Source organism: Rattus norvegicus, chromosome 3, assembly GCF_021556685.1.
Source record: "Rattus norvegicus strain SHRSP/BbbUtx chromosome 3, alternate assembly SHRSP_T2T, whole genome shotgun sequence".
Classification (NCBI taxonomy): domain Eukaryota; kingdom Metazoa; phylum Chordata; class Mammalia; order Rodentia; family Muridae; genus Rattus; species Rattus norvegicus.
In genome coordinates this window covers 132,566,879-132,581,608 of record NC_141536.1, presented here as the reverse complement: position 1 = coordinate 132,581,608, position 14,730 = coordinate 132,566,879, and the positions used below count along the sequence as shown (strand labels likewise).

At 41.1% G+C, this 14,730-nt stretch overlaps 1 protein-coding gene across 2 annotated transcripts in view; it reads right to left on the bottom strand.

Moving 5' to 3' along the window:
• Window positions 1–14,730, bottom strand: part of Slc24a3 (solute carrier family 24 member 3) — a 502,316-nt gene that overhangs the window by 204,720 nt on the left and 282,866 nt on the right.

Genomic DNA, 14,730 nt, shown 5'->3' with positions numbered 1-14,730 from the left:
CTAAATCCCCAACCCCGGTGGCAGACACTTTTAATCATCTCAGAGAATTCAGCAGATGTCTTGAGTTCGAGGTTAGCCTGATCTACATAGCGAGTTCTAGGCCAGCTAGGGCTGCATAAGGGAACACTTATATAAATGATACAAAACAAAACAAGCAATGAAAAACCAGACCAAACTGAAAGTTAAATGAAGAAGCACAGAGCTAGTATTACAAACTATTTTCTAATATTCTAAATATATTTTCATTCAATATGACTGGTTTTTATTTGTAATCTTACAGGCTTTGTCACAAATAGTGAAAAGTGCTATTCTGAGCAGGGTAAGCAGGCTTCACCTCATAGGCTGGTGAAAGGGCTGCTCTAAGCTGCCATTCACTGTCTCATTTCCCTCTCATACTCCTACTGGCTTGGGGCACTCCAGCACCTCCATCCTGTTCCGGAACTCTGCTCTTCTTTCTGACCCAACCTCCAATTTGCCATGAGACTGTAATTCAGGAAGCAGCAGACACCCTGCTTGCCTTCATCCAGCCTCTGGTAGACATTGCCAGCTAATGAAAGCATCTCCCTTGGAGCTTGGTGATGTCTCCTACTGTTTCTCTAGTGGGCAGTCAAGGTAATCATCACCAGAGGGTGGGGACTGTACACCAGGTATCATGAACACAGGCTTGCCGCTTATCTTGTTTTGAGTTCTCCCTAAGTAGAGTTAGAGACAAGGATTTATGGGTGTGCAGTTTTTCTGGGATATGGCTGTGGTATACATGGTGAATGAAGAAGTTGATGAGACAGGGAGGTAGAGTAATCCAAGATGACCAAGGCAGATGCGAGGGCCCAGTCTTGCAGGGCAACCCTGAAACTCTCACAGAAATTACCTCAGGATCATGGCTTACTAGCGAGGGGATGTGTCCTAGATACAAGCCACTGAGAAGTAGCCAAACTACTTCTCATAAATACTTAGTTTTCTATTTCCAAGGTAGCACTGCATCAAGGCAGCCTGTGGCCATGGGTCAGAAGTATAAGGGCTTCCTTCATACTTCATGGGTCATTTGTGCCAGTGAGTACCTCTGTACACATCTGTAAAGCTCATCTTCTAAAGTACGGCAAGGAGAAGAGTTAAAAGTACTGATTACTTGTTTGAAATCTGTCCATTCTCTCATTATCATCCTTATAGTATCTATATAGATATAATATATGAGATATTAATTAGCTTGGAAATATCAATCATTTCATGATGCATATCAAGCCTCCCACTAGCAGTGGTGCAAAAGCTTCACACATACAGTAGAAGCTAGTCTTTGAAATTTGAGTGTTGGTTAGGTCCTGGGCTATCAATATGTGGAAAAGGACTCTCCAGGAGGCCTAACTACAGGGGAATGTCAGTGTCCTGAGCATGTTTAAGTGGGCTGGGTCAAGTTGGGACTGTGGCAAGCTAAGTGTACTAAATATACAACCAAAGATGGGTTACTGGATCAAAACCTCATTGTATGTTAAGGCGTACATATGTGTGTGTGTGTGTGTGTGTGTGTGTGTGTGTGTGTGTAGAAGAGATGATCAAGTTATTTTTGAGCTCAAATACATATAACTAACTTAATGCATCAATAAACAAACTCATAATTTTTTATATATTTGTGTATGTCAATGATATCTCAGTGAAGTTAGTTTTTGTTTTGTTTTGCTTTTTGCTAGGTTTGTCTGTTAAGTTGCTAGTTAGTCACACGTGTCACTTGTAGCCTATCCTTAGGATGATGAAATGAGAGGTTAGGAATGACAGGAATGTCCTGGACACTTCAAATATGTTTCTGTAAGGACACCCTTTTAAACATGCCACACTGAACTCTCCTGATTAATGACAAACAAGAGAGACCTTGGAAGATTTCACCTTGTAGACCACAGTGAAGTGACAATGAAGAAATGACAACGAAAGGACAAAAGTTCACAAAATAAGCTGAAAGTTGATATCAAGTCCTGGGCTCTTCAATGCCACCAATTATTTTATTGAACAGTCTCAACTCCAGTACCTTTTTTCTCTCGGCCTAATACCTCTGGTTTGCAGAACCTTTGCTGGTTGGGGTACTATGAAGGAAGCTCTCCAGAGTTCCTAGAGGGAAACTATTTGCTTTGATACCTCTCTGCCAATGACAGTGTCTGCATGGAGGATTTCTGATGTCATCTTCAGTTCTGACCTTTGATCTTTTTTGAGCTTTCCCAAGGTAGAAGGAGTTGAGTTTCAAAAATTACCCTCTAGCTTCCACTTTTCCCTACCTTCCCCTAAAATTATAATAAGTATGAGTCATAAACTATGAGGAAAGTTCCTTTATGTCCACTATCCAAAGTCAGGAGATTGGGAAGAGAAATGGAGAGGGAAAGCTCTTCAAAGATATCTTGTCCCATGTCTTTAGGCACACTGACCGACTCTTCATGTTTTCTGCTTGCCCAGACCTGGGGTTCCATTTTTTGGCTCTGAAGAGATGACAATCACTGTTCATACCATCACAGCTTCTCCTGAGGCTTCTGTTGCCTTTCCTAGGCTTCTTTTACTTTGTTTGAAGTTTTTAGCAGCTGGGGTTTGTGTTAGGTTAGCTAGTGATAAACCCAAATGAGCCAAGACCATGGCTCTGGGGACAGGAGGGAAGAAAAAAGGCATGTGAGGATGAGGGCGGTACACATCTATTATTACCTATCTCATCTCACCATACCCATACCATCCCTTTTTATTTCCACAAAAGCCATTAATTGCATTCTGTATGTAAGAAAGTTAAGGGATGGAAACATCCAGTTGCATATATGGAAACTCTCAGCTATAAGTCTTCAGATCAGGGCCATACCCTAGTTAATTTAGAGCCAAAATATCTCCACCTGAGAGTAGAACAGAGGTGGTGAGAGTCATTTTGTCATAAATGTGCAGCAACTATTTGTTTCCTTACTTCTCTGCTCAGCATAAAGAATATGGCTTTAAAGAAGAGCAGGCTTAGGGTAGCAGATGGAGGGGGTTACGGCTGCAGAGGAGACACCATGGAAAAGGAAGACACAGGTATGAATTTGTATGTGACATGTGTCCACACCAGCATCAGCTTGTCCGTATAACTTCACTACCACATGGATATGGGAAGAGAGCAGAGTGGGAAAGTTTCATCAAGGGCTTCCATGTCATTAAGCTAGAACTTTGGTTTTTGAATAGTGAGCATTTTGATTTTATGTCTCCTTGAAAGTCAGCAAATAGCTACTGGTGAGTAAAAGTTCAGTGAAAATAAGTATCTCCCAGTGCTTTGCTTGGAATACTGGAAGATTATACTAGTGGTCTTCATGCATAGCCAACACATGGACCTGCCTGAAAATCCTGGGTGAAACCAGGCTGGAGACTATATTCCGAGTGGAGAAGAACCCAAAGACATGATTACATATTAGCAAAGTCCTGAAGGGAAACCCAGGTCCCGGATATGCATGACAGAACGGAGATGTAAATACAGAAATGAGTTCAATGTCTTCATTCTTTTCACATGCATAGGTCCTCTACTTTCTCTACTAGGAGTTGGTATCATGGTAGTATTCTGAGCCCGATCTCAGATCTATTACCAGTTATGAGCTCCTGGCCCTTGGTTAAAGATGTCTTTCCCTAATTGGTCATGAGAAAATGTATGAAAATTCTCTGTGAAGTGGTAGTTGGCATCATGCTATCACAACAAACACCAGAGTCTGGGAGCAGGGCAACTTGCTGGTGGTGGAACTTCTTTAATCAAACGATGTGATCTTCCCATGGTGAGATGAAGTAGGGGTGTGATGTGGAGAAGGGTGAGGAATGCAGAAGTGAGTCAATCAAATGCTTTCAAAGTAACTTGTTTTAAAATCAACCATAATAAAATCTTTTTTTTATAGCAGTAGTGTAAAAAGAACAACTAGGTTAGATATTCAACTAGGATGCTTTACTTGACATCAATCACATATAAACTAACCAGGTTTTTTTTTTTTTTTTTTTTTTTTTTTTTTTTTTTTTTATAGCCTGTGGTGATTTGAATAGGAATGGCCTCCAGAGACTCCTGTTTGAATGACTGCCCTATGGGGAATGGTACTATTAGGAGTTATGGCCTTGTTGGAATGGGTGTAACTTTGTTGGAGGATGGGCATCACTATGGAGAGGGCTTTGAGATAGCATATGCTCAAGGTTATGACCAGTGTGGCTCATTATCATTTCCTTCTGCTTGCAGATCCAGATGTAGAATTCTCAGCTCTATCTCTAGCACCATGTCTGCCTGCAAGCCGCCATGGTTCCCACCACGATGACTAAACCTCTGAACTGTAAGCCAGTTAAATGCGTTCCTTTATAAGAGCTGCTGTGGTCACAGTGTTTCTTCACGGTAATAGAAACCCTAACTATGACATAGATCTTCTCTGCAAACACACCTTGGGCTAATAAGGACATTATGATGGTGGTCTCAAGATTACTCTTGTATCTCTTACAAAGAATGAGCGCTTGCATTCTACCATTTCAGCTACCAACCATTCACAATCAAGTAGAACATGCTTGAGTTGCCAACTGTGGAGTCAGTGGAGACAGGGGCTCAGAGGCTGTTCACTGCTTAGCATTATCCCAAGGCACTAATTACTCAAAAATTTTGACTAACCTTGTTCTTGTCAAGGTAATCATTCCAAGGTCAAAAAGAAAGCCTTAGTCAGAGCCACAGATGGTATATACAAAAGTCGTCTGCCTATTGGTGTCACCCTTCCCAGTGCCTGCTGCAATCTGTGACGAAAGAATATCATAGACTACATGACTCAAATGAGAGATGTTTGCTTCTCCTAGTTCTGGAGGATAGAATCCTATATTGAGGAGCCAACATGGTCAACTGTTCATGAGGCATCTTTCCAGAGTATAGAAATTCACCTCTGACTGTATCTTTGCACACAAGAGTGGAGTGAGCATGGGTCTCTTCTTAGTTCCATATTTATCTGTACATGCTAGAAACACACTCTCTTGAACTAGATCCCATTCCTTGGCTTTAGGATAGGAGTTGCTATGAAGCTGAGCCTGGCTTTGAACACACTATGTAGTCAGAGTTGGCCTTAAACTTGTTTGTTCTCCTCCCTTAGCCTTCCTTGTAAGATTACAAACATGAACCACAATGCCAGGATCTTTTCCTCTTCATATTGGCCATCAATCCCATCCAGAATGTTCTATTTTATGACTCGTCTTAACTATCTTCCAAAAGTTTCACCTCTGAACAGCATCACACTGGTAAAACATTTAATATATAAATCTGGAAGGGGGATACAAACATTTAACATACAGTCTATGGCATACCCTACAGCCCCTTTGCATAAGAACTAGAAAAGAGGGTTTTCAATGTATCCAAAATGATACAAAGGTATAGACACTTAGAGCCAGGTATTTATATATATACATATTGACTTTGACCCACAATAGTAAAGCATGGAGGTCAGAAGACAGAAGAGAAAATCTCTGAGCTTAAAGTCAAATTAAACTGCTGTTGAAATTTTCCTTTTGACTCTAGTACACTGTGGTCCACTAGGACTTCTTACACAGCCATCTAGAGTTCAACGAGCTCTTATATTAAACATTTGATTCCACCATGCCAGAAGCTGCCTGGACTCATTTGCAAATGGCACCGTCAGATGTCCATGGCTGCACAATTGAGCAAGAAAAAACAATTTTCATCAAAGGCCCATCACTCTGGGATTTTTTTTGGAGGGGGGCCATTATTCTTTTTCTCTGCCTACTGACCAGTGGAATGGTGGCCTCTGAGGGATCTCTACATGACTCCCTGTGGTCCTATTACCTAGTATGATATAGAGATCAGAGCAGATGCATAGCTTCAGTGAGGCAGACAAAGAACTCAGAAGAGAGAAGCTGTTGGTCATAGTGTAGGGAAAGAGTAGGTTAGCATTACCCCACTGGACAAATGGCTCAGGGAAGGGTAGACAACAGCAGCTAAGCACCTTCCACAGACATGAGGCAAACTCTCCATGTGGACAACACTCTGGGGACTTACATATATGAGTGTGGGAAATGGTGTTTCCAGAATATCTAGAGTTTTCCACAAGGAGCACATGAAAGCAGAGGGGTACACGCAGCTGGAAGAGTCTGCTGGTAGTCCTTGGCCTCAATTCCCTCGTTTGTAAATAGGAGACAAGACAGCGTAGACCCTCCAGGACCCTCTGCAACCCCTGGGAGTAGATGTCTGGGCTAGTCATCATGTGAAGTGTGTGTTTCTCACACCAAATGCTAAAGAACAGGGAGCATCTTTGTGGATAGAGATAGGATGCTCATTGCCTGACAGAGCATGACAGACAGCTACAGAGTTCATGAGCGTCCACAGAATGGAATGGAGACCAGAGTTCAGTCCCAACCATGCTTCACAGAGCCAGCTCCCCCCTTCACTAGGAAGAGGGAACATCAGCGTCATCTAATCTCTGTGATGAGTATAAGCAATGTATGTGAATACCTACCATTAAGCTTCCTGGGTTTATCTAACCTATTCTTTTTTTTTTTTTCCGGAGCTGAGGACCGAACCCAGGGCCTTGCGCTTGCTAGGCAAGCGCTCTACCACTGAGCTAAATCCCCAGCCCCTCGAGCCTATTCTTAATACAAGGATAACACGCATTGCTGGTGTGTCATGAGGCAGAGGGTGCACTCAATTTGGCATCGGTATGGAAATCTGCCTATTACTAATTCCAGCTTGCCTTTTCCAAGCTTCTTCCTCCTTGTCTCCAAGAATGAAGGTTGGTCCATGAGAGGCGCGCGTAGGATTCCTATGTTCTGTCTGTGGGAGACCCCATGGCCCATGAGGCAGGCTGATAGTTTCGCCCAGGTGAGAGCTTCCCCCTACATAGCTTCTGACGATTTCAGCTCCTCTCTTTCTTCCCTGCAATTTTCTTTCCAGTATATTCTGCCAGTCTGGGGACCAGCAACAGCATAAATGCTGTTCCCATGGAAACCACAGGGCCCTGAATGGAGTGACTCCCTCTTTCCATGGCAACAGCAATCAGTGTCCTTCTGTCTGTCTCCTGGCCGCATTCATTCTCAGGCCTAAGAGTGATAAATCTAAATGGAGGGGTACAAAGAGAGAGAAAGTCTTTTGTTTTGTTTGAAAGAAAAAAATCTTAGTTTGGACACGAACACCATCTTTAGACAACCTTGTCATATTCTGATCAAGAAACAGCTTCGGATAGACATGGACCCCAGGTTATGTTTGAATCCAATGTTTCATCTAAGAGCTTGTTGCACTCTACTGGGGGAGAAGAAACTCATATATACACTCGCTTGCAAGCTACTCAGTATGTTCTAGTGATGTGGCTTTGGTGAGTTGTCACCCATGCTCAGATAGGGCTTTTTGGTGATGCCCAAGTGACATTCATGTTCCTCTAAGGAACCCCAATAACTGCATTGGTTTATCAGGCTTGTTTTGGACACAACTGTTTATTTGGTCAGTTGTCTTCTTCTCTTCCTGGGCAGGTGGACAAAAATAGACTTTCTAGGCAGTCCCACAAGAGGGCAAATAGAATCATGGCTTCTGTGTTCACTAGAACACCAGACTCTTGTGAACAGTCTTCTCATGACAAAACACCAAGTGCAAATCCATTGATTACCCACCAATGTGGGGTCCGAATGCCACCTGGGTCTTTCATGCAATGATGGGTGACTTTACACTACTGTTTCCAGAGACTTGTCTGTCTTAATGTTGCCCTCCCTTACCCCAGTAAAACCTATGACTCCCACTTTTCTTGGCTGGAACATTCTGGACTCTGCCAGGTGTGGTATTTACTTGGCTTTTCACAAAGCCTTCTTTGACTCTTTCTGTAGCCCCATTGTGCCATGGCAGCATCCATTAAATGATTTTCCAGCCACATTGTATTTCTTGCTTATGAATGTATACCTTCGCTTCAGGGACACCGCGAGCTTCCTGAGGACAGGAACCCTGCCATTTCTCATTCTATTGCCAACACCCACCAGGCAAGGATCCATGGAAATGAACTAAATGTCAAGTGGATATAAGTGGGAATAAACAGAGGCCCCTTTCCCAGGAGGCGGCTTTTGTATAAACACAGGACAGAATTACTAACTGGGAAATGTTGGAAGGGACATTTCAGTAAAACTCTCAACAACTCCATCCCAACCCCACTGCCCATTAGAACTGTTCATAAATATCCCTTTTCTTTCTGTTCCAGAGACTTGGAAGGGGGCCTTTCTACAATCCCTTCAAGGGCGGGCATGACCGGGGAAACTAGTCTGGCTAGTGAAATAGGAGCATACTTCCAGTTGTTGGTGGCTTTGAAAGTCAGTGCTCAGCTCACCAGCTTGCATTGTCTTGGTGATCCTGAAAGCACAGCAGGATGAATCTTCTATTCAGCTGGATCTGCTTGTGACATTTCAGAGTCCCCATTCTCCTCATGCACACATTTTGTCTAAGCAGCATGCTTATAAGTAACAACTTGTTTTTCATCCTCACTGAGATTTTGGAGCTCCTCATTACCCAGAATATCCTAACCTGTTGTGAGTAGCGCAAAGTTAATAAGGCACTCGGCATCCTGTGACTTTTTTTTCCTAGGTAAGATCTTGGCTGGCAGAAAGATTTGGCTGTTTTTTTGTCTTCTTCACTAGACTGGGGAAGGTGGTTAGATTATAGACTATTTATTCTTCTTAGTCTCCCCAGTGCTTAGCAAATTCACTTTAGCAATTAACACAGTGCTTATAAACAAGAGTTCCCGAACAAAATAATTCATGAGAGAACCTCTGTGAAAGGACCTGCAGGCTGAACATCCTTTATCTGAAGTGCTAGGGAGCCACAAAGCCACAGTTTAGGGCTTTGGAATACTCGTCTATGTACAATGAGATGGCTTGGTGTTAGAACCAAATCAGAACACAAAATTCACTTAACACTTCATAAGCATCTCAGATATACATCACGGAACAATTTTTTTGAGGTTATTCAGCCTATTTATTTGCAGTAAATTTTTGTATAATTTTATGAGAACAGCACTCTGTGCAGACCTTGACCCTGCAACTTGCTTGCTAAGACTGACATTAAGAGTCACAGAACAAGTTTTATAAAGTACCCTAAACCGGTGTGTGAAAACCAAGATTTATAGTGGGAAATTTTCCATGTCGTGTTATTGCTTAAAAGCTTTTGGGTTTGGTGCTTGGATTTGGTGTGCTCAACCTGTCTATGCACAAATTCATTTTCCGAATGTTTAGTCTCTGTGGGTGTATTAGAGACAGTTGGATGTATTTTGTTTTGATGTGTATATAGGCTGAAGGTGTGTGTGTGTGTGTGTGTGTGTGTGTGTGTGTGTGTGTGTACACTTGTATACATATAGAGCCCAGAGAATAGCTTTAGGTGTTATTTTTCAGAGATCAGCTACATTTATTTTGTTTTGTTCGTTGGTTGGTTGGTTCACTTGTCTTGAAACTCAACCTCTTGCTGACATGAAACTTAACAAGTAAGCTATGCTGGTTAGACAGTGAGACCCAGGGATCACCTGTTTGTCTCTCCAAAGCTGGGGTTTCAAGTACGCACTACTACACCCAGATTTTTTATGTGGGTTTTGGGGAATCTAGCTTAAGCCCTTGTGTTTGCAGGGTTTTCCACTGAATGAACCCATCCATTATGATTCTCTTTTCTTATTCTCAGGTTAAGCAAGCTCCAGGAATGAGCACAGGAGGGAGAGATTGCAGCAAAGCATGATACTGGATATCTAGGGGCTACAGCTTATTCTGAGGTCTTAGGAATTTGTGTTTGGTTCTAATAACCATGACTTATTTGCTTTTATTAAGACATTGTTGCCATGTAAATGTGTATCAAGTTAGCATCCTAAAGAAACTCAGTTTCAAAGAAGCAAAGGATTCAAGGTCCTCCTCATTGATGCTGGGTGGAGACATGGCCAAGCTGAAAGAAAGTGTGTGCCCAAGTCTTGAATTCATCCTTGGTTATTGTAGTATCCTGAATTTAAGGACCAAATGAACCTTCAAACATCTATATCAAACAGATTATATTGATGTATGTATGTATGTATGCATGCATGCATGCATGTATGTATCTATCTATCTATCTATCTATCTATCTATCTATCTATCTATCTATCTATCATCTATCATCTGTCTGTCTGTCTGTCTATATGCAACTACATCTATTTAGTCCTCATCCTTGAATCACATCACTAGCTGCAGGCTGGGAAACCTTTGGTCATTTTTTTCATGGTGCTGAAGTTGACTTAACACTCATAACAAGTTGGTTTCCATTTCAGAGTTCTTCTTCTCATGTCCACATTGGTAAGAGATTGTACATAATCATCTCACAAGCTTTTCTCCTGGAAGGGAACAGACATTCTTTGGAACTGAAGAACCTTGATCATTCATTACATAGATGTTTGACCTGGCAGAGCAATGAAATATAATTTGATGAAGAAGAAATGTATTTTTTTTATAAATAATATAAAAAAACATGGCATTATTGCTGCCAGTATCTCTGATGCAGTGGCTACTGTAGAAAATATGGTGATCTCATGAGTAATTTGCTGTTAGAAGGCCACAAACATGGTAGCAGAAAGGAGGCCTATTTGCAGGTGACAGCTTGCATTTTGTTGATTGTGAAGGACTGTCAAGTCTGTGTCTGTAAGAATTCTCATTAAAGGAAATAAAATATTAAAGGTAAGCACGGCTGTAAAATTCAGAACTGTGTGCCTTTCTTGGATTTCTTTGTTCCTCAAGACATTCTTTGGTGCCAATGTCAAAGACGATGTTTAAATGGATGATCCCGGGGTCCACTCCGAGTTCTGTGTCCTTGCTGTTCTAACGTGATCTAGAGACACTCAGACCAAGAATTTGATGTACCCATAAACCTGCTTAATGATTCTTTAAAAAGGTCCACTATGGTTAGAAGCTGCCTAGTCCCTCAGCAAGGCTGAAAGGAGGAAGTTGATTTTTTTTTTAAGAAAAGCATGTTTAAAATAGTTCTTTTAGAATGCAATACTACTCTGCAGGAATCCACATTTAACATTTTCCCTCTTTAAGCATTTGATTTATAAAAGATGAAGTGCGTATGTTAAGTGACTGGAGGTTTTCAAAACCAGTGACATTTTTAAATGTTAAATCACCAAATCTCAGAGCTAAGAGTAACCTTTAGTGTTCTATCAGTCTACAGATGGGAAAGAACCAAAAAATTTGGTGGGAAGCAGAGTAAAGGTTTCTCTTTGTCTCCTTTCAAAGCCTGCTCTTTTTGTTTCTCCACACTCTCTCAGGGACAGAAAACAAAGCTCAGTTATAACCATCAGTTGACTAGCAGTGACTGGCTGAGCATGTGTGATAGATCCAGTGCATTTACACTATCTCCATGGTTATGAAAATGGAAATGAGGACATGCATGCTCTCTCACACTGAAGGCATGTAGACAGAGCCCTGAACTGCAGGGATGACTGGCATTAACCCCGATAACAGTGATCCCTGGCACTTCTTTGGCTCTGCACGTTTAGAAATAACAGACTACTTAATAGGAGAGAAAAGCCAAAAGGTGTTTTGATGTGATCCCTAGAGACACCAAGTATAGTCAAGTATATGGAATAGGTTATCACTACCCATAAATAGTTGCTCGAAATTTATAATAAAGGAAATGTCTAAGAAAACTTATATTTGGTTAGAGGAAGACAAAATATCAGTGAATTAAGTTGTATTTACACCTTAATTTTGTACTTGGCATCCTATGGTCTGGTCCTTCCTGGTAAAATTTAGCTGCTCCCCATGGGAGATCATCTTCCCCCTTTAATCAGCTACAACATATCTCTTGATCACTTGCATACATCTGGGGACCAAAACATTCAAGAATCTACTAGTCACATGTAGTACTCATCTTAGAACAGATTTGAATTCAAGTGTTTGTTTTTTTCTTCTCTTAGATAAGTAAGCTTCTGTGTTCAAAGTCTACATTGCAAATACCATAGGTCTATCAGTTGGAAAACACCTATCAATCAATATGATTGATACTAAGAGAAGATAGTAATTAACAAAACTACCAAGAGTAGGAACCAGTGACAAAAGAAATGCTTTTGGGAAGGCCATGTCTAGTCACAGCATGGAGTAGACAAGATCAAAAGAGGAGGGTTTAGAATCAATCTACTTGATGGGTGGTCCTTGATGGGTGGTACTTGATGGGTGACTAGTATGTTTTGGCTGTATGTGTGACTTCAGAAGTAATGTATTGAGGAGATTTTGGGTTCTGTTATCTTCTTCTCCTGAAGAGTGAAGAATTTTGTTCTAACAGGTAGGTGGATGAGTGGAGGTCTGGCTCTTCTGGTAGTTTTTTGGATTATAGGCTTTGCTGGAATTTCTAGAGGGTCATATCTAATTCTAGTGCAGATGTTATTCTAACAAGCCTGCTCTGATTATGCTCTAGGTCACTGTGAGATTTTGAAGGAAAGTTTAAGCTATGAAGAGACTTCGATTTGAGACCTTATTACTTCTGTCTGCCCAGGCAATTAGTCTTTCAAATGCTGCTTCTTTTAACTTCCCCTGACTGCTTGGAACTTCTACAAGATGCTTGGAAATTCCCTAGCAGTTCAGGGGTCCATGTACAAGGAACAGAGAATATGCTTATTCTAGAACTCTTTCTGTGACTTTTCTGACATTTCCCTTAGCTGACAACAGTTGTAGGAACCCCAGACTACAATCTCTGATGTCCTGACTCAGTAAGATAACTGCTTTCTGCTTGAGTTTGGTACCTCACACACCACACATAGTGGGGAACCTCCTAAGGGGAAAAGCTGACTGATATTCCAACCTGACATACTTCCTGCTTTTAGGCTTCTTATTCCTACTTTCTTTATTTACCATAGAGATCATTTAAACAATGATCAGTATTTCAGTATTTCATCAAGTGTTTATAATAGCTTCTATACAGGAGTTGATCTGATATTATCCACTGAACCATGACTGCAAGTCAAAAGCCCAGATTCTATTCTTCACCATTACATGCTGCAAATCAATTTACCATAAAACAAATACACCTAAGGTTCCAAAAAAAATCTGTTATTAGCTTCATTAAGTCAGCAATGGAACTAGTACTGCTTGGAGTAACTCTATGACCCAAGTAAGGTTGTAGAGGCGTAGGGGAAATGATGTTGATGGTTAGGCTGTCAAGATAGGATTGAAGGCTTGGGAGATAACCTAGTTTCATACTGCATTATACCACTAAACGTATAACCAGACAGAAACGAAACTTGGTTTGGAGGTTGGGGTGGGATCCTACAGAAAGAGACACTGCAGCTCTTGAAAGCCCTTGGCTATAAATATTCTAAGGTCAAGCCATCCCAAGAAGCATCTGTGGAAATTCTGATGTCTTTGACAGGCAACGTCCCAAGGCTTAGATACAAGATCATATGTTCAAAGGTAAACAGTATTGGCTACCATCTATAGCTAAGGAAATGGAGTTGAGCTCTTTTGGAATCTGGAGGCTGTCTTCTATGTTTCCTGTAAGTGTCATATTTTGATGTCCCACATGAGGTTGGCAAATTGAAATTCACAGCAATAGAAAGCAGGTGTTTAATAAATGCTTTTCAAGTCCAGACAAATCTGTGAAGCCTTATACAAAGGAAGCAGAGACAGGAAGCAAATGACAAAGTCTAGCTGTTACATAAAGCACACAAGGGTGTTAATGTTTGAATTACTGTAAAGAAAAATTCTGTCTCATTCCTGATTTAGTTGAGACATAGGTAATAAATATGACCATTTTTTGTTGTTGTTCAAAGGAAAGAGGAAAAGAGATCATAAAGTGGAAGGGAAAGGTTTCATGTTATCTTTGTGTCAGAAACTCTCTCCCATCACACTGACCTCTGGGTCCCATCAGAACTTAGGGGTTGGTGTCATTGGCTGTCTTTGTGTCTTTCTCTATGGTTATACTTCATTGAAGAACTGGCTTCAGTTGAAGCCAGATTTAAAATTCTTGAAAGCTACTAAAATCGTTATTTTGAGAAAAAAAATCATGCTGAGGTCATAACAGCTTCATAACCGTGGAGATGTAACAACCTAGGTCACCATGTCACAGATGTCATATGCTAATGAGTACATATTACCACCATGAGCTAGGATACACCTCAAACCCAGTGTAGTTGAAGCTGATCAAAGAAATAAACTCCTCTGTAGGAACTAATTTTGTACTGTCTTTGAAGATGCTAGATTGCAGCATGTATTAGTTACCTTTTCACTGCTGTAACAAAATGCCAAATAGAAACGATTTAGAGAATAATATATTTATTTTGTATTATGGGTTCAGAGTGTCTCAGTGTCCCACACTGGGGAAGGCATTTATGGTGGGAGCTTATGGGACTACTCATACAGCGGTGGCCTGGGAAGCAGGGAGAGCAGGCTAGAACTTGGAGCTGGTGAAACATTCAGCTGCCCACTTCCAGTGATCTATTTAGAATATCTAGACCCTAATCCCCAAAGGTTCTGCAGCCTTCAACAGAACACCATAAGCTAGGATGGGGAAGCATTTGAAAGTGAACCCATGTGGGGAGCACTTCAGTTTGAGCCATGACACTGTCGTCATGTGTCATGCTGGTCTAATTGACTTTATGAAGTAGGTAGAGTAAATCAACATAGCCAGTTTTGAAAGGATAGAAAAGAATTCCCCATCATTATTTCTTATGAACACTACATTTCAGGGCATTTTATTTAGCTCTATCGAGGAACTAAAATTATCACTTCAAACCATAATTATTTCACTATTGGGGT